General features: G+C 41.6%; 1 pseudogene; it reads left to right on the top strand.

Moving 5' to 3' along the window:
- Positions 1-3,206: 3,206 nt before the first annotated feature.
- On the top strand, positions 3,207-7,664 carry LOC130841547 (MOB kinase activator 1A-like; annotated as a pseudogene).
- Positions 7,665-20,332: the final 12,668 nt, after the last annotated feature.

Here is a 20,332-nt window from a genome sequence, read left to right as displayed (position 1 = left end):
TCTGTACAGCTCCATGCTGTTGCAGCTACTGTTCCTGAATGCATCCTGCTCTCATCCACTTTCTGGGTCAAGCTCAAGCTTGCTTCTCAGCCTCGCCACTAACCCCATCCCTCTACTGCCATCCTGACAATGGAGTCCTACCTGTCCTCCATGACCTTGTTCAAATAATTCGCTACAGAACCCTCCTAGATCTCTGCAGTTGGAAGTAACGTACCTTTTGCTTATATTCCCAGAACGCTTTTCACCCTTTTCAGAAAACTCTTCCACAGCTGGCCTTTTTGTCAGTTACGACCACTGCCTGCCTCTCACTAGAGGATGAGCACCTTTGGGGCAAGGCCTATGCCTTCATTATCATCATGTCCCTGCTAGTACCTAGCACAGTGTGAATATTTGATAGGGATTCAGGGAACATTTGATGACAACCTAAGATAAGATTACAGCAAGAATATCACACAAGTAATATCCAGGAAGTAATACTGAACGTTTTGTTAGTTTTAATGGTAACTTTATCTCTGGCCTTATTTGTAAGACTGTTTGGCAATAAAAAACATGGTAGAGAAAACGTTTCTATCCCCTCTACTGAAGACAGTTATTCTATCTATTTATGCTAAATCTTTATTAGAGGGGTCGAAGTGAAATAGCAGAAACAGTTGAGATTGGCATTTTAAATAGAATTTGGTGTTACCTAGGTGTTACAAAAATTTGTAGTATGTGATTATTGAAAGTCAGTTCTCCTACCATTGTGTAATACATTTTTTAGCTCCTTGGTCAAGGATTCTTCCTTGTTTGTTTTTAGAACACTCTCCCTCCCGTATGATGGCAAACAGACCAGAGAGAGCTGGTAAAGAGTACTGATAACTATCACTTATATATCATTTTATCATGTTCTGAGCACTTTAATGTATTTCAGGTTATTTAATCTTTCTAAAATCTCTTCAAGGAAGGACTTGTTTCCTTTCTATGAATGACGAATCTTAGGCTCAAAGAGCTTAAAATGTCTTGTCGCAGATCTAACAGTCAGCAAATGGCAGAAGTAGGTTCAAATCCAGATTTTCTGACCCAGAATAGCCAACTCTACCTTGGACAAGAGAATGAAGAAGAGTTGGTCTATAGAAATATCATTTGCAGCCCATCCCCAGACCAGGCCAACATTCCCAGAATTTATCTAACCTCGAAAAAATCCTTGTAATGGCTAGATTTCCCTGTATAAACCAGCTTATTTATTTGTGTTTCAGCAATACCTATATGACACTAAAAATATCTATGACCAATTCCCAAGATTAGTATGGTTTGTTCTCTGAAAGAAAGAAAAAATTATACTAGAGCTTATTAGAGCTCCAAAATGGGGAAGATGGAGTTAATGCAAGTCTTTTTGTAAATTATCAAATTATCTTGACCTGCAAAAAAAAGTTCAGAAGGAGCTTCCTTCATTCTCTTTGTCTTTTATTTTTACCTTTTCACCTTTTTCTAAATACCAAAGAAATGTTTCTAAGGAGCTCCACTCTTGAGAACAGCTTGTCCAGGTCCTTTTGCTCTGTCTTCTCCTGTTTTCAGAGCCATCCATATCTTTGACTTCATGATCCTCAAGGTCAGTGTTTCTTAGAGAGCCTTTGATTTGCTCTTCTTTTTGTTCTTCTCCTGACGGGACCAGCAAGTCATTAGATGCTCTCTCTGTGTGTCTGCCAAGCTAGCTGTATTCCCCAAGTCAAAATTGGACCGTGTGGTTTGACAAATACAAGCATGCTCTTGGAGACAAGGGAAAAGAATATTAAAATTGAGATTGTCCCAAGTCCTTTGGATGTCTGGGATAGGATGTCACAATACCTATCTATGTATATTTTGTGTTCCTTTATTCTGTAGCTGTAACTTACCTTCACATGAGAGCAAAGGAGAGGGACTTGGATACCCCCATTCCTGACTAAATATGCGATTTAATTCTGTTATTTCTTCTTATTCACAACACCTCTCCACAAATTCCCTTGGAAAATAGAGACTGGCTAATTTAGAACTGTTTCAGGGATCTGTTATCACTCTCTTTAGAGTGCTCTTTCTCCAAATTGTTGCATATGGCACTCAATAACTATTATTTAATGAATGAATAAACGAATTGAAATGAAGCTGAGTTTAACTGTAGCACACGGGTACTCTTCGTGGTTAATAGTCTTCTGTTGTCCATTCTCTTATCCTTGGCGTGTGCCACAAAGGGGAAGAAAAAGCTAACGTAGACTCTGAATTTTCCTGATGGTGTCTCTGATAAGCCTGGGCAACTTAGTGACATTAGTGAGGTGTACAAGTCTCGAATGCTTCTCATCTGCATATCTCTCCCTCATCACCACAGATGATTCAGCCCCAATTTTATGTGATCCAGACCCCTTGGATGTTGGGAATTTCCCCCCTATGCATCTTTATCATTGCAAACTTACACCAAGACTCAAGGTGCTTTTGTTTTATGACTTAAATATGTAATATCCAGATCCTGACATATTTTTCTCTGCACTACGTGAACTCAGACTTGCCCTGAAACTCAAGATATGACCCCAGAAAGGAAAAGGGAGCCTTTATGAGAGACAAAACACATTCACATTCTGCTGCCCGCATATCAAATTCATTAGATTGTTCCCAAGTCTAAAATGAGGGTAAATGCTAAAGGTAACTGATTCACTGTGAAGTGTAAAGTTAAAGTTGTTGGTAGATGTTATATGACAACAGGGGACTCTATGGAGTCTTAGTTCCTACTCAGTACCTCTCATATGTCTTGTTGTTAGGCGATCAGACATGATGCAGCCTAAACTTGAGTTTTCTCTTGCTCCTTTTCATTTCCTCCAATGGTTATGCAAGATTGTTAATGTTGTTTACAAAGAAATTCTAGATGGGTTACTTATACCAGCGAATTAAATTAGCTGGCAATTGCGAACCTGTTTCTTTCCCTTGTAAATGACGTGATAGCTGGGCTCAAGGCTCATAGTTTTCCATCTTCACAAGTCTCGGGACATCTGTATTCCACGTTCCTTCCTTAGGACTTTGTGTGAGTCTCACGCGATGGTGAGGAGATGGCCAAGATGCAGGGACGCCGAAGGGGGTCAGGAGTGGGTATCCCAGGCTGAGCGAGGAGCATAAACAAAGGTGTCGGGGAGGGACAGCGCGGGGTGTGTGGGAAACTCCAAACAGTTGCGTGACTTCTGGAAGAAGGCCAGACATGGGAGGAGATGAAGCCGGACAGGTCAGCCCGGCGGGTGGGGAAGGACACGGCCAGGTGGGGAGGGCCAAGGACGTGCCGCGGTGCCGAGGAGTCGGGGCCTCCTCAGCCAGTACAGGGAGCCTCCGGGGCTGAGCCAGCGGTGATGGCGTTAGACGTACACTCACGTGCGTGACGTGCGCAGCTGGGGGCACCGTCCTGGAAGAAGGAAGTCCGATGGGGAGGGAGCACGGCAGCCCAGGAGAGGGATGGTGAGGGCCTACAGAGCGATGTCAGAAGAGGGGAGGATGGGCTGCAGCTGAGGGAGATTTGAGGGGCGGGGCGGGGCTGTTTGGCCGGCTGGTCGGATGGGAGGGGGAGCCCCGGTTCTGGCGGGGGCGGGGCGAGACCGCGGTGGTTGGCAGCGGCGACGCCCAGCTCAGGGGGAGCAGCAGCAGCAGGGTCGTCCTTCAGTTGAGCAGGATTGACAGAGGGCCTTCCTCAAGGTCAGGTGGCCGGAAGATGGTGAACGGGGTGCAGGAGACGTGGAGTTTGAGGTTCCGGTGACATACCCACGGGCAAGTGTCTGACGGCGGGAAATGGAACTTTGAAGCTTGCGGGAGGGGTGCGGGCCAGAGATAACGGATCTGGGAGTCCCCAGCTCCCAACTGGTGGTTGGAACTGAGAGTGAATGTTTCTGCCCAGGGAGGGTGTGAGTGTGTGGCAGAAGGACAATACCGGGCTCGGCAGAACTCTAGGCGGTGTAAACACTGAAGTGTCTATATAATCCCTTTTGTGTCTGAATAGGTCATCCATGCACGTTGTATGAAGTCCAAAGGGTTCAGAAGGCACGTAGAGAAAGGTGAGTCTTTCTCCAACCTTGTGCCCTGGCTGTCGTGCTCCCAGCACTGGAGGCTGCCGCCTTTACTGCCTCCTCATGTAATCTCTCAAAGATATTCTCTACATTTGCAAATATCTGCAAACATGTTTGTGGTTGTTGAAATTATTTCCCACAGTGCCATGTAGTGTTCAGTGTGGTTGAGCTGCAGTGCTGGGGACACACCCACGTGCCGATGTCTAACAGTTAGTGACAAATAGACCTTTGAGGCTTGCAGGAGAGGTATTGGCTAGAGAGAACAGATTTAGAGGTCATCAGCTCACAGCTGGTAGTTGAAACAGTGAATTATCTACTCATGGAGTGTTTATTTCCTTCTAGAAATGCAACAGAGAGGGGAAGAGCGGAGTGAGTAATAGAAAAAGAGGGAGAGAAAGGGTGTGAACCTCAGGAGAAGTGAAGAAGAGGTGGGACATTGTTGCTTTCAAGAAAATAAATTATTAGAGGAAAAAAGAGAACAGTCCAAGTTCTGTTTCGTTCCAGATACCGAAGGGGGTGGGGGAAATAAAGCATTAATGATAAAACAGAAAGCACAGGGCCTTTGGAAGACATGGAGGGACACCCCAGAGACATATTTTCTCTACTTGTTTAATTTCCTTAAGTCTTACATTCTGGGAAGTCTCGCAAAGCCTTAAAAAGTAGAGGCATCTCAGTAGTGTGCATTGAAAATACACGGGTTTTTTTCCTTCTAAAAAACGTTCTAGCAACATTTCCCTCCTTTTGAATGAACCGGCCTCTCGGCTGTGGCTTGCTGGCCTCTAGCGGCCAGGAAGGAGCCTCCCCGCTGCCGGCTCGGCCTGGCTTCACTGTGACTGCAGCGAGGAGAGGGGTGGGGCCAGGGGTTCATGCTGAGTGTCTTAGTTACCCACCTGCAGGGCTTCTTGGGAATACTGGACACTATCTGCTTCTCTACCCAAACCTCCATTTACCTGGGTGAGAAACTTTCTTTGGCCCAGAACAAATTCTGGAGGCAGCATTTAGGCCCAGACTCGAATTCCTTGTTTCTAAGATGTAGATAATATTCTAAAGATCACGCTTTCCAGTTTCTCTGATGAAAGGTGCAAAAACACATGGCAGGCAAGATATGTTTGGAGCAGACCCTCGTGAGCCTGGGAGGAGGAAAATCAAACGGAAACGCTGGAAACCAAACACGTGTGTAAACTCTAAAGAAGCACAGACATATTCAACATTATTTTTGGAAAAAACTCGGTGATCATCTGGCCTCCGTAATAGTTTCTTGGACAACATTTGCAACTTCTCCAAGCTTCCGCCTGCCCATCTGGGAATAACGGTACATCCCGCGTGTATGTGTTGCCGAGATTACACGAGTCAGTAGGTGAAGGGCTTACTTTACCTTTCCCTGTGCAGGACTGACACTTATTAAAGATGTCATGAATTTAGCTATGATTATGATTTTGCTGTTTTATTATTATTATTCTCTAGGAGATACAGTCCCATCTTCAGTTTCATGACAGACCAGGAGAATCTTGCCCTACGTTGAAATCCCACTTCACAGTTTATAAAGGTCTTTCAAGCATATGTGGATCCCACTTATTGAAGGCAGTACCTAAAATTCCTCATAAAGTTCTCGTCAAATAGACGGAAGGCTCATTCTTCTAAGGGGAAAGATGTCCCTGAATGGCCTGTTGATATGAAGATACTATAGAAGGGATATGAGTGGACTTTGAGGGGGTTGACAAAATGGACTTTGAAGCCCTTACAAGCCTAAAATTTCAAATCACATGACTCTCTAACCTGTTTATTGCCTGAAAATTCATGAGTGGAGGTAGACAGCAGAAGAGATGAGAGACATATCTGCTCAGGAGCCCATGGTTGACCCCGCCCCACACTCTGCAGGGAAACTCCCTTCTTTCCTCCTCAGAGACGGGCACTCCGGTCCCTCCAGTCACACAGGGATGCTGCTACAGTGGCACAGAGGCTGCCCGTGACAGCAGCCTTCCCCCCTCCCCCCGCCCGCCCCGGTGCCCTGTGCCAAGAGTGCTTTCCAAGTGGAGGAAAGACGGCATCAGGCTGAAGTAAATCAAGATAGTAAGACTCCGCAGGATGACTGGAAGGACGGAGAGAGACCTAAGCAAATAACTGATAGCAATAACTGGCAAGGATGACTTAGATGTCAATTTGATTTTTACATGATACAAATATTATGACTTCCTAGAATTTTGACAGAAAACAATGCAAATAATACCGCATCATGTGTCCGTTCTGTCTGACAGCAGTCGAGTTAACAGAACCCTGTGATTAGTGTGCAGAGGAAGAAATGATCAGTGCTTGTACTGGGACACAGAACCTACACGTACTTAATTCTTCTTTATGGAAGGGCAGAATAACAAGTTGGTGAATTGACTGTAGTAAATAATGATAATGGACTGTGAATTCCTAAGAAGAATTCGTCGCTATAAATCAACAAACATTTCAATATGGAAGATATCAGAGGCTGGAATTCCGGCGCAGAATCACAATAATATCAAAAGAGCTCGTATTATTGAGCATTTACTGAACACCGGATGCTATGCAAAGTGCTTTTCATGCATTCTCTCATTTCATTCTTGAGACATATAGCCCATTTGCACATTTTACGGGTGTGGATACTGGGGTTCTTTAGAGAATTTCTTTCTTTCCCTTCATATAATTTACCACCATTCATAACTGTATATTTGTTTGGGGATTTGATTGATGGCCAACATCATCATTGCAATGGAAGTGAAGCCTTTTCTTGTGAGATGTAGCTGGGTCCAGTTGTCCAGTGGGGGAGGCGGGGGAGGCAGCACCGGGGTTTACACTAACTTTGACCCCTGCTCAGAGCAGCGGGAGCCTGAGTTTTGCGGTCCACAGACTGAGGACTGTCTCCCCTCCTGGTTCCCAAGCGCTGCCTCTGAATACTGACTGCACTGTAGTCCAATGGCCTCTCCCTCCCCCACCTCTGCCTTCACCCTCAAGAAGAAAAGAAGAGCTTCCTCTTCAGCAGCCATTCTTCTGATACATTCAAGTCCAAGAAGAACCCCTCTGAAGAAGCTCATCAGTATGAACACGTAAAACCTGCAGAAGCGCTATAGGAAGTGGGAACACGAAGGGAGCTGTCATGTTGCCGGAGGAAGAGGACCTCAGTCAGTGGAGGACAGTTAACGCTGTGGATTTCTTCAACCAGATCAGAACTCTGCACTGAAATAAGCTGTCTCGTCATGGCTGCAGGTCCAAGATCTGAATATCATTGGGAAGATGGTGGTAATTTTGACACTGGTCACATGCTCTGAGCCAAACTGTATCGACTGTTTCATGATTGGAGTTCAGGGTGAACTTGCTTGTGAGACTTTTTTTCTTTCTAAGATTGGTGTCCCATTTCCTCCAAAATCTTATATCTGTGGTAAAGACTATTCTAAAGTACCTGTTCAAAGTTTATGGCCCGTCTTTCTTACCAGCGCTTTGATTCTGTGATGCAGCTGCCAGAAAAGGCCCACCATAAGGCGTCCTTTAAGTACTTTATTTGTTCAAGAGTTCAACTTGATTGATAGGTGAGAGTTGGCACCACTTGAGCAATTCATCGAGAAGCTTGGATTGAAAGACGGATTTCTTTAACACAGTTACCCTCTTGCTTCATGTACTGTTAGAGTTATCTTATTGCTCATCTATCATAGACTTGTGTTTGTGGTTGAATTACACCCGCGGAAATCACGTGTTGCAGTCCTGACCCCCCAGTAGCTCAGAATGTGACCTTATTTGAAAATAAAGTACTTGCAGATGTAATTTTTTTAATTTATTGGATTTATTTATTTATTGGCTGCATCGGGTCTTTGTTGCTGCACACAGGCTTTCTCTAGTTGCTGCGAGTGGGGGCTACTCTTCATTGTGGTGCATGGGCTCCTCATTGCGGTGGCTTCTCTTGTTGCGGAGCTCGGGCTCTAGGCGTGAAGGCTTCGTTAGTTGCAGCACATGGGCTCAATAGTTGTGGCTCACGGACTCTAGAGCACAAGCTCAATAGTTGTGGTGCATGGGCTTAGTTGCTCTGTGGCATGTGGTATCTTCCTGCAGCAGGGCTCAAACCCATGTCCCCTGCGCTGGCAGGCAGATTCTTAACCACTGCACCACCAGGGAAGTCCCTTTGCCGATGTAATTAAGATGAGGTCATTAGGATGGGTCCCAACCCACTATGACTGGTGTCACATAAAGGGGACATTTGGACATAGAGACATGCACAAAGGAAGAATATCCTGTGAACATGAAGACAGAGACCAGGGTGATGTGTCTACAAATTCAGAAGGGAAGCCCTAACAAATCCTTCCCTCACAGCTCTCAGAAGGAACTAACCCTGTCCATACCTTGCTTGTCAACTTCTAGCCTCCAGAACTGTGAGACAATGCATTTCTGTTTTCCTAAGCCATCTGGTTTGTGGTACTTTGTGTCCTGGCAGCCCTCCCTAATACAACTGGTGATACAAACTTTGAGAAAGCAAGGTACAAAGACACCCACTGTCTGTGTTTACTGACAAAATTATTCCCAAGGTAGGTTGGCCTCAAAGCAAGAATTTGAGAGCATAGCTACCTTTGCCGTACTTTAAGACCTGTTATTTCACGAAGTCACACTTGGTTGTAACATGTGGTGACTAACCTGTACTTTCTTAGTTTACTCATTGTTCCTTTGCTGAAGAAATTGATTGACTCTGTTTCAGGTGGCAACATGACAGATAATGAGCACTTCAGCCAGTAATTTGTTAGTTTCCAAAAGTTACCAAACCAAATTTCCTAACAACACAATCACACGATCAGATAGGTTTCATTGCACTTCAGTTTAGACATTAAAGAGAGACATCTTTAGGTTTTCTTAACATTTAGAACATTTGTCTTATTTTGTATTTTATTTTCAAATTTGCATGGCAGTGCTTTTATAGATAAGAATCTACCTATTTATCTCTATCTATATATCTTAAAAAAAATTCATGATCTCCATTTTAATAATCATCATATGACATATGTGGTGTAGGAGCAATCAAAAATTTTCCCCAAAATTCCTTTTTATTTATCTTTATTTGAGATTTCTGTCAATATAAACCTATTAAATTGTTAGGAGGTCGTATGTGTATATATCAGAAATGATATCTTTTATGTCTTCTAAGGATAATCTTATAGATTTTTATTTTGAAATGCCTCATTCAAATTAATTTTAACATATGAAGAGTTTGGTTAAGAAAAAACACCTTCCAAAACATTATCACAAACATAGGTCTCAAAGCCACTGTTTTCATTCATGTTGTAGTGTGGGAGTCCATGAGCGTTATGCCAATAAAGATAAATTAAGGAAAAGCACAGTAAAAGTCATGAAGGTGTATAAAAGTTATAGCGCAGCTACAGTGTTTATTTATAAAAGAAGAATAAGTAAAATGTCTTCCTTCCCTTTGGTTATATTAAAAGACTGAATTGAGCCCTCACAGGCGTTTTCTTCTTTTTCACTGCTTTTGTATCCATAACCAACTTGCTTTATTTCAGCTGAGATAAAAAGGACCTTCCCTTTTAGAAAGAAAACGCCTACTTTTCATTTGCGCCCTCGGACTTAGTAAACTCCAGCTGTTTAGAATATACTGAGGCACAACAAGTGTACTGGGCGATGTGCCGTACAGAAGAAGCTTTCCATTCCCCTACATTCTGTATTTCAGAGCTGTGGTTTTTGTAGTCATTCACTGAGCTCCTTGATGGCTTCAGTGAAGGTTAGATTTGATAGTATGTTTTATTTATTTTATTATCCCACTAGACTATAAAGAAAATCGCTGTTTAGAAAACTCCATTTTTAATAACTGAATTTTAGTAAATTCTCAAATACATGAGGACTTTAAAGGAAACACTTTGCATCTAACTTATTATTTGTGGAGTTCAGGAGTGGGATACCACTTGTGAAAAAAGAGAAAAGCCCTACGTGAAACACTCCACAACGAATATTGAAGCTAATCTAAGGTTCTCTGTCATCCATTCTGTAGATTGATCACTAAAATAAATAGATAAATAAAAATGAATGTATCAGCTGGGGTATTAAATGTAGGGAAATATTCAAAAACAAAAAACAAAACCAAGAAAGCCAGTGTCCAGATACTGCTTAGAATGTTACTGCCTCTCGGCACTTCCCTGGAAGTCCAGTGGTCAGGACTCTGTCCTTCCAATGCAGGGGGCCAGGGTTTGATCCCTGGTCAGGGAACTAGGATCCTATATGCTGTGTGGCATGGCCAAAATTTTTTTTAAAATAAAATAAAATAAATAATGTTGCTGCCTCTCACCTTTAAATTAAACCTTATTACCTTTATTTTTCCAGAAAGAAATTAACTTATATTTTTCAACCAGCTTGCATTTTCATCTTCACTTCTAATGTTTCCGGTATTCTCAAACACAAGGGGCCTCACTTTTGTCCATGTATTTTCAGTAACAGAAATCCTCTCTCACCTCACGACTAAGCTTCAAACCACACATCATCATATCCCAAAGACTGATTCCTAGTTAGACACAAATCAAAAGTTTGTGATTTGAGGCTTATAATGTCCTTTATTGTTTTTAATAAGTACATTATCAACAGGTACACCGAAACACTGATATTAACATTATTTCTCTGCATTCAAGGCCATGGAGCCAAGGGTAGGAAGAAAACTGGAAGCAGAGAGAATGGGAGAGGATGACATTTTCCTGACTTAGCTAAGGAGCTAAACTTTGAGGAGTCAGAAGAAATCCATCTGTCCTTTACTCCTGTCTCACTTTCCATGTATCTCCTAGTGTCCTCAGCCAGAGTTTCTTGTTCCACAACCCACATTCCCCTGCCCTCTCCAAATCAGAAGTCCTCTATTCTCAGTATCTGTGATCTTTGCTACTTGTCCCTAATCAAACTCACTGGGTGGAGAGTGCTTGCTACATTGTGCAGTGAATCTATGGTGCTTTAATCTTCAGGCCTTTGAAAACAAAACCAAAAACTTGCTCTCATGGATCTTTGTTTGAACATGGAGAACTCCTTGTGCTACAATGTTTGTTTTGGCAGCCAAATGTATCTTCTTCAGATTGTGTCTAAATCTGGTGATTTTATAGGCCTGCTAGTTAAGGAAGTGTCTCATGTTAGACTTGTAGAGTCCTAGCTCAGGTAACTTACTAGTTATTCTAGAAAAGCAAATCTGTGCTCACCATGACTTTGATGACAACGAAAGGAAAGTTTTTACAGTATTGCAGAGGCCACAAGGACAGTTCTAGTGGTGATTTTAAGGTTTTGCAAACATTGTTGAGTTTTCCTTATTATTCTCTTGGACTTCTCTCTGAGTGGTGAGATTAAACCAGAAGTGGGGCTTCTTAATCATAACATCACTACCTCGTTAGCAGAAACAAATCTGGCCCAAAAAGTATGTCCTAGAAATTTGATTCCAAGCAGATTCAGTCATGGTGCTGCTGCTGCTCCTGCCTGTCAGTGAAGAACCCTAGCCAGAGAGGTACTGGCCTGGACAGTTAATTGAACAAGGAGGCCATTGGGCTGAGATGACTCTAACGCCGCTATGTAAGTAAACTAGAGTCTAAGCCTGCAAATGCCTCAAGGTTATGAAATTGAAACCTAAGAACAACCAATCACAACAAGCCAACGAGGCTTTAAGCTATAGCCCATCGAAGAATTTCCTTTCTTTGCTCCCGTACTTCTCTATATGATCTTTCTGCTGGCTCTTATCGGCAGAGCACCCCTAACCACTTCCGGTTTGGCACTGTTCCATCGGAACCAATTTTTGCTCAGATAAGCTCTTAAGATGTTTAATATGCCTCAGTTTATCTTTTGACAACACCAAGCACTGAACATCTTGTGACAGAGACATTATCTCCTCCCGAACATTCAGTTCAGGGAGTAGATTTGATTTTTGCTACTGTAGAATTCTGGCAAAAAGGGATAATAATCATCTTCTGTTTTCAGTCTTTCTATGTTTTGCATTATATTTTTTATTTATTTTTTCATTGGAGTATAATTGCTTTACAATGTTGTGTTAGCTTCTGCTGTACAACAGTGAGTCAGCTATATGTAAACATATATCCCCTCACTCTTGGACCTTCCTCCCACCCCCCATCCCCATCCCACCCATCTAGGTCATCACAGAGCTCCGAGCTGAGCTCCCTGTGCTTTCTAAGAATGTCCCCACTAGCTAGCTATTTTACGTATGGTAGTGTATATATCCATTATGTTTTGATGTACCAGGCTGTAAAAGGCTTCCAGCAGTAATAGGGATATTACATGAGGTGGCAGTAATTTTACTGAAATCAAGTGCATCGACATTCAGTTGAGGTTATTCTCATTATCAAATTCTATGCCAAACGCATATTCTGTAAATCCAAATGGATTACAGTGGGATATATACTTGTTATAGAACAACATTACATATTTGGTCTACATCAGACATTGTAAGCCTTGTTTGCCATCTACAATATTTTTAAACGTTCTTTCTTAAACTTTTTAAACCATTGTTAATTGAAGTATTGTTAGTTTACAGTGTTGTGTCAGTTTCAAGTGTACAGCACAGTGATTCATTTATTCATATATATACATATATATATTTTCAGATTCTTTTCCATTAGAGATTATTACAAGATATGGAATATAATGCCCTGTGCTATATGGTAGGTCCTTGTTGGTTATCTGTTTTATACATAGTAGTGTATATATGTTAATACCAAACTCCTCATTTCTCTCCCCCCACCCCACTATCCCCTTCAGTAACCATACATTTGTTTTCTATGTAAGTTTATTTCCTCTTTGTAAATAAGTTCATTTGTATCATTTTTTAAAATTCCACGTGTAAGTGATATCATATGCTAGTCATCTTTCTTTGTCTGACTTAGTTCACTTAATATGATAATCTCTTGGTCTATCCATGTTGCTGCAAATGGCATTATTTCATTACTTTTTTACGGCTGAGTAGCATTCCATTGTATATATGTACCACATCTTCTTTATACATTCATCTGTAGGTGGACATTTAGGTGGCTTCCATGTCTTGGCCTTTGTACATAGTGCTGCTTTGAACATAGGGGTGCATGTGTCTTTTCGAATTACAGTTTTGTCTGGGTTGTGCCCAGGAGTGGACTTGCTGGATCATATGGAAACTCTATTTTTAGTTTTTTGAGGAAGCTCCATTACTAATTTCCATAGTGGCTATACCAACTTACATTCCCACCAACAGTGTAGGAGGGCCCCCTTTTCTCCACGCCGTCTCCAGCATTTGTTATTTGTAGACTTTTGAATGATCACCATTCTGACTGGTGTGAGGTGGTACCTCACTGTAGTTTTGATTTGCATTTCTCTAATAATTAGCGAGGCTGAGCACCTTTTCATGTGCCTGATGACCATCTGTATTTCTTCTTTAGAAAAATGCCTATTTAGGTCTATTCGTCTTGAGATGTGCATCTTAACTGTCTAGGGCCCATGTTTCCAAAGCGCAGAATGCCTCTTGTTTTTTTTTCACCCTGAATCCCTGTCAGGGTGTACTGTCGGTGGGTGACTGCAGTGGGTTCTGACTTAAACCTTGTATAATGGATGACAGGCAACACTCTTTGTTCTTTTTTTGTTGTTCATGGTCCTTCATCAGAATAAAATACACTATAAGAAAAAAATTAGTAATATATGCTTGTTGAGAACAGCAGCTAGTCCTGTTTTGCTAATCTACGTGCTCAGCACATAGCAATAAATATTTATTGAATGAATGCGGCTCAGAGAATCAAGTAAAGTGCTCATCGTTACTGAAGTGGAGCAGCATCTGCCACCCCAAAATGTGCCTCTTTAGCATAAGGATCATTTTGAGCTTATTATTTTTCAGAAATGGCAGGCACAGGAAAATCTCGGAAAGCAGAGAAGTTATCCTTTTGTAAGAGACAATTACGTTTGTAAGGGAAATCTCCATTTATAAGGGTGTCTCCCTCACTGTACCAGGAAGAGAAGGATAACTAAATCTCTAGAAACGCTTGTGAAAGGAGAAGGCATGGACTGAAGTCTGCATAACAACCTTCCCCTTGTTTACTGTGATTTGCCTGATAGCCTCCAAAAAGTGGCTCCCCTGCCCTTCCAATGTCTTCTTTTGTCTTTAGCGGAGATAGTATTTAAGGTGGTAGCTTGGGCTGTTTCAGTGAGTTATTCAGTTCTCCTTGGTCTCGCCCATGTGTACAGGAGGTATCCATGTTATGAAACTTCTCTTTTTTCTCCTGTTAATCTGTCTTTTATTATACAGAGGTTCTCAGCCCAGAACCTAAAAGGGTAGAGAGAAAATGAATTTCCTCCCCCTACATCACTTAGCTTTGAGAAACCCTGTCTTGGGAACCATTAACTTTTGGATCCTCTCTTTATACCGCCTTGGGTCAGTGAACTCTATGGAGCCGGGGCAGCCATCTTACAATCACAAGGAGTCAACCAGGAGAAGAAAGTCAAATGAGTAAAGGAGGCTAGTTCTGAAAGTGTCAGGTTTCTGGATCAAGGCCAACAGTGCCATACTTTCAGACTTTCTGTTATGGGAGAAAAATAAACTTCCTCTTTAAGCCATTGTAAGACAGGTTTTATGGTACTTGCAGCAGGAAGTACTGATGGACTCGCCTTTCCCCAGGAGAGCCACAGCTGTTGTTTAGCTGCTAACATGGAGAGAAGGAGTCTGGAACACTGGCTTGGAACAACCATAGAGTTCCTATGTGGTCAGGCAAAATGTTTTCAGATGACAGAGAACTAGAGGGCTCTTTGCTCGATGTGTTTTTACGGTCAGGAGGCAGGGAGGAAGGAAGGGACAGAGATATTCTAGATCCAAGTTTAGGACTCATCTCTAAAGACTGTGAGATTTGGAACTCCCAGGTCTATTCTAAAACCTCTAATGCAGCACTAGAATGACAAAGTGTTTACTCAACATAGAGCCCTGAGGAGTCTGGAGAAAAAGAGACGCGAAGGAGGATACGGAATTTTCCTGGAGATGAGGATTTTACTCTTCAGTTGAGTAGCTTGACTGGCGTGGACACCAGCAGGGGTTGAGACACTGAGAGGTGATGTCCAGAAGCCGGTCAGAAACAGGAAGGTGCGCGAGCGGTGAGCGAGATAAGCAAGCGTCCCGCGGCGCCTGAGCACCAGGAAGCTGGAGTCTTCGTTGGCACGCGTGCGTATCCTCGTGCGCATGTGCCTCACGCTGGGACCTGGCTCCACCTGGAACCGCACAGCTTCTCCAAGGGATCTGGGGCCCAAAACTGGGTGCAAACTCCTTCCTGATCTGGTCCGCCTGATGGACTACAGAAAGCAGGGCAGCAGTCATTTCAGCCACAAGGGGATGCTGCCCAGAAAAAAACAATCAAGGCTCATTTATGGAACCAACACCAGTCAGGGACGATTGTAACATTTTGGTGTATGTGAAGCTTTGGATTCCAACCCTGCTATACTTGTGTCCCTTGAACTTTGGATTTCTGTCTGCAGGGTGGTAAACATGTTACTAGATGCTGGTTATGATTGTTCCTGCCTCCTGTTTTAACCAGAATTGGGGGTGTTCAGGGCCCCTCCGTTTCTAAGGTCTATGAAGTGTGGATTCTATGGTACCGGCAGAGCTCATGTAGACTTAGGGCCACAAGTTGAGAGAAGACCTTAAAGGCAATCTCCCGTTTCCCAGATGAATCAACTGAGGCCCAGAATTGTTACAAAGCAAATCTGAGTGTGGACCGATGGTGTCCATCTCTGCAGTGCTGTGCTTATGTCACATTCCGCCTCTCCTGGTGGGAAAGGACCCCTGTTCAGCATTGTCTAAAAGGCCACCTTGTACAGTTGCACCAACCCTTGATTGTAGGAAGCTTTGGTGCCGTATGGCATTGTCACACACCTCGTCATTGCAAGTGACCCCTTGGGAGGCAGCAATGACGGAAATCGGTCAATTAGCTGAAAGGAGGTGTATTGACAATGCAGTCATCTGGAAAACCATTTCATTTCACTTGCTGCCAACTTCAGATAAGAAGCATATACACAATCACCTAAGACAGGAGTACCACTTAATATTTTTTCCAAGTGTTTAAATATTACCACTTAGTGGTAATATTTGTCATAGTTGTAAGAAAATTTGTCATATTTGTAAGAAAACTTGCAATAAAATGTGTCACTGAGGTATTAAATGGGATTGTGTTCTAAGGGTTTTAAAATAAATTTAATACTTTATCAATTATGTTATTTCTCTTTAGTTTTCAAATATGATTAATTAGGACAATAATAGATTTGTGGTCATTTGATTAATAGCAAATCACTAAAGTACTGAAAGAAAATGATTTCCACAAAATAAATTTTTATTTAACTAATTAAATAATTTCCCATGTTATACTAAGAAAAAGAGAAGTAGAAAATAACTTTGAGGTTTTTAACACAACTCAGAAGATGAGTTCCTGTAATTAGAAATACCATAATAGTTATGGAGAATTACAGGCATACCTCATGTTATTGTGTTCTCTTCACTGGCCTTCCCAGATACTACATTTTTTACGAACTGAAGGTTTATGGTAACGCTGCATTGAGCAAGTCTATTGGCGCCATTTTTCCAACAGCATTTGTTCACTTTGTGTCTCTGTGTTATCTTTTGGTAATTCTCACAACCTTTCATACTTTTTCATTATTATTATTATATTTGTGATACCAATCTTTGATCAGTAATCTTTGATGTTGCTACTATGACCTCCTGAAGGTTCAGTTGATGGTTGGCATTTTTTTAGCAGTAAAGTATTTTTAATTAAGATATGTACATTATTTTTTAGACATAATGCTGTTGCACACTCAACAGACTACACAGTGTAAACATAACTTTCATATGCGCTAGGAAACCGAAAAATTTATGTGACTGACTATTGCAATATTGACTTTATTGCAGGGGTCTGGAACTAAACCTGCAACATCTCCAAGGTATGTCTGTATTTGTAAAACAGGCTGCAATAATTTCCTCCCACTGTCCATACCCATGAGCACTTCCCTCCCACACTGGCTCTGTGCTTGCCCACCTGACTTACTTTGGTTACTGGGACAATAGCAAATGTGACATAAACAGAGACTTGAAAAGTGCTTGCCCTCTTTTGCTGCTCTTGGGAACCCTGTAATTACCACCATTGAACAAGCACCCAAGTCATCCCCTGCCTCACCTGATATAGAGCATGGAGTCAAAAATCTGACACGTGAAGGAGGCCATCTGGAACTAAACAGAGAAAGGAAAGTTGATAAGATGTGGGGACTTCCCTGGTGGCGCCGTGGTTAAGAATCTACCTGCCAGTGCAGGGAACAAGGGTTCGATCCCTGGTCCGGGATCGCACATGTGTAGCGAAGCAACTAAGCCTGTGCACCGCAAATACTGAGCCTGTGCTCTAGAGCCCGTGAACCACAGCTACTGAGCCCATGTGCCTAGAGCCCATGCTCCTCAACAAGAGAAGCCACTGCACTGAGAAGCCAGCACACCACAGTGATGAGTAGCCCCGCTCGCCACAACTAGAGAAGGCTGGCACACAGCAACGAAGACCCAACACAGCCAAAAATAAATAAATAAATAAAACATACTTTTAAAATATATATAAGATCTGAAGGCTAATAGGGAGTTAGCCAGCAAGTCTCTCTGTGCCAACCAGTGGCCAGTATCAAGCCAGGAATTGCCTCTCAAAGAAGGTGTGCTGGTGTCAGACATGTAACAAGACCTTCCTCAGGAGGATAATAGTTATTTATAACGCCTGTCCTAAAAGGTCCTGGTAGATAACCTTTGATCAAGTGGTCCCCTGGAACAAAGTCATGTGTGTAATACCCATGTGATAAACTGTATTCAGCATTTGAGCCTGTAGTAAAATGATAGCCCAGAATTAATTTAAAATTGAGATACTCTATTCTTTAATAAAAACCCAGGATCTTGCTGTAAAGAATTTAAATATTCATGAACCTGATCTTTTTTTTTTTTTTTATCATAGTGGGCATGCAAATGTCTACAAGATGAGCACTCTTAAAATTAGGGCCAGATGATAGCTTCAATTAGATGGTTCCAAGTTTCTTTTAACTCTTAATATCTTGGCATAAAACCTGGAGTGAGGGAGTCCTATATTTGGCAACATTTTAACTCATTTATTTGTATCTCAAGAGACCTAGTTGCTGCTACAGAGGTGAATAATTCTAAACAGCAATACATGATTTACTTAGCTTCTGTACTTGTAAACTGGGAAGGGAAGAGAAGCAAAAAACACAGAATCATTTTAACATCATGAATTGTTGACTCTTTTAGTAAAAGTTACATGTGGCCAGAAATATACATGGGAGACAAGAACAATAAGAAAAAGACCTGCATCTCATTCCACTTAATCATCACATATGTAACAAGTAATTGTAACTTTTATTGATATTTCATAAAACCACTGCTTGAGGCCCTTTTACTCCCCTTTAAATCTTCAACTCCATTTTCAATCCTTGCTGTTAGCTTCATGCTTGGGACTTGCCAGATTAATAACTTTATAACTATAATCATCTCAGAAGAAATTGTGATTAATTTTGATAGATTGTATAGTAGGTTACCACCATCTTTATTTCCTCTCCCCTACCATTTAACTCAGTTAGGCCATAAAGCTTCTGAAGGATATGTTTGCTATTTCTTTTTTGGCCTCTTTAGCACTTGTTACAGTATTCAGTAGGAGCTTAATAAATGATTGTTGAACAGTCAGATAAAGTACCTAATCCGTCCCTTCGTTTCCCTGACTTTCTCTTAGCCCTCAGTAAGTTTTGGAGACTATGACTAAGACGTGCTCAGAATCTGCGAGGGGGTTTGAAGGGGGATGCTTTAGTGTCTCTGCACTTTGTCTCCATATTTTATTGGCTGTAAGTCCATGGCTAGTGATATCCCCTTAGAGATCTGGACAGTATGCTTTCTTCTTGCTATTTCTCATGTTCTCTCTGTGAATCCCCATCCAGCCTATGCCCCAGGGCCAGGAGTAACTAACTTGTGTATCTTTATCTGGGTTGATTTTGCAAATGGTAAGGAATTTGTTGCTTCAGTGATTTGGACAAATCAGTTCAGGTGGTTTCATGCACACATTCACAACTGTGCCTAAGTAATCATTGGAAAGGGTTAGCAAGGAAGGAGGCAAGCCTGGGAGAGATGGAATGCACCTAAATTTTTCGTTTCCCTCTGCCTAAATACATTTCACAAATACATTTTCTGAAATTTCTCTTGCGACTTCCTCTTTCACTGGATTGTTTAGAAGTGTGGTGTTTAATGTCCAAATGATTGGCGATTTTCCTAACTTTCTGTTAATGACTTCTAGTTTAAGTCCATTACAATCAGAGATTTCAATTCTTTTACATTTGTTAACGTTTTATTTATGACCCGGGATATGGCCTATCTTAGTGAATATTCCTTGTGTGCTTGAGAAGAATGGGTATTCTGTTGCTGTTGGGTAGAATGTTCTATAGATGTCAGGTGGATCCCATTTGTTGATGTTATTCGGTTCTTTTATATACTTGCTGATTTTTTACCTAGTAGTTCTATCAGTTACTGAAAGAGAGGTGTTGAAGTTGTCAGCTGTGATTGTGGATTTGCCTATTTCTCTTTCAGTCATGTCAGTTTTGGTTTTGTGTATTTTGCAGCTCTGTTGTTTGGGGTATACATTTATGTAGGATTGCTATATCCTCCTGGTAGACCAATCTTTTTATCATTATATAATGTCCCACTTTGTCCCTGGTGATGTTTTTCCTCTGAAGTCTGCTTTACCTGATATTAGTAGGTCGCTTCTGCTTTCTTTTGAATGGTGTTTGTATGATATATCATTTTTACATCCTTTCATTTTTAACCTACCTATATCACTATATTTGAAGTGAATTTCTTATAGACAGCATGTATTTTGGTTTGGGGAAGTTTTAATTATTCTTTACTCTGCTCCTACTTCCAGTTCATAATCTCTCAATCTCCTGTTTTCCCACTGTACTTTATTTGTGTTCATGGTATAGCAATCATCACGTTTTGTCTTATGTATGTATTGGAATGTGATTATAGAAGCAGTTTCTTATATCTATGATCCCCCATATGGAAGACAGGCAAATTTTGGTGGCTTGAGTTCAGATTAGTACTATTTTTAGATTCATTGTGCTCTATTACCTGGTTTTCTTTAACTGAAGTACAATTGATTTACAATGTTGTGTTCGTTTCTGGTGTACAGCAAAATGATTCAGTTATGCATATATATACACATTCTTTTTCATATTCTTTTCCATTATGGTTTATCACAGGATACTGAATATAGTTC

This window comes from Hippopotamus amphibius, chromosome X, assembly GCF_030028045.1.
Source record: "Hippopotamus amphibius kiboko isolate mHipAmp2 chromosome X, mHipAmp2.hap2, whole genome shotgun sequence".
In the NCBI taxonomy this organism is placed as follows: Eukaryota; Metazoa; Chordata; class Mammalia; order Artiodactyla; family Hippopotamidae; genus Hippopotamus; species Hippopotamus amphibius.
Note: the sequence above shows the minus strand (reverse complement) of the source record. Positions and strands in the feature narration are given on the sequence as shown.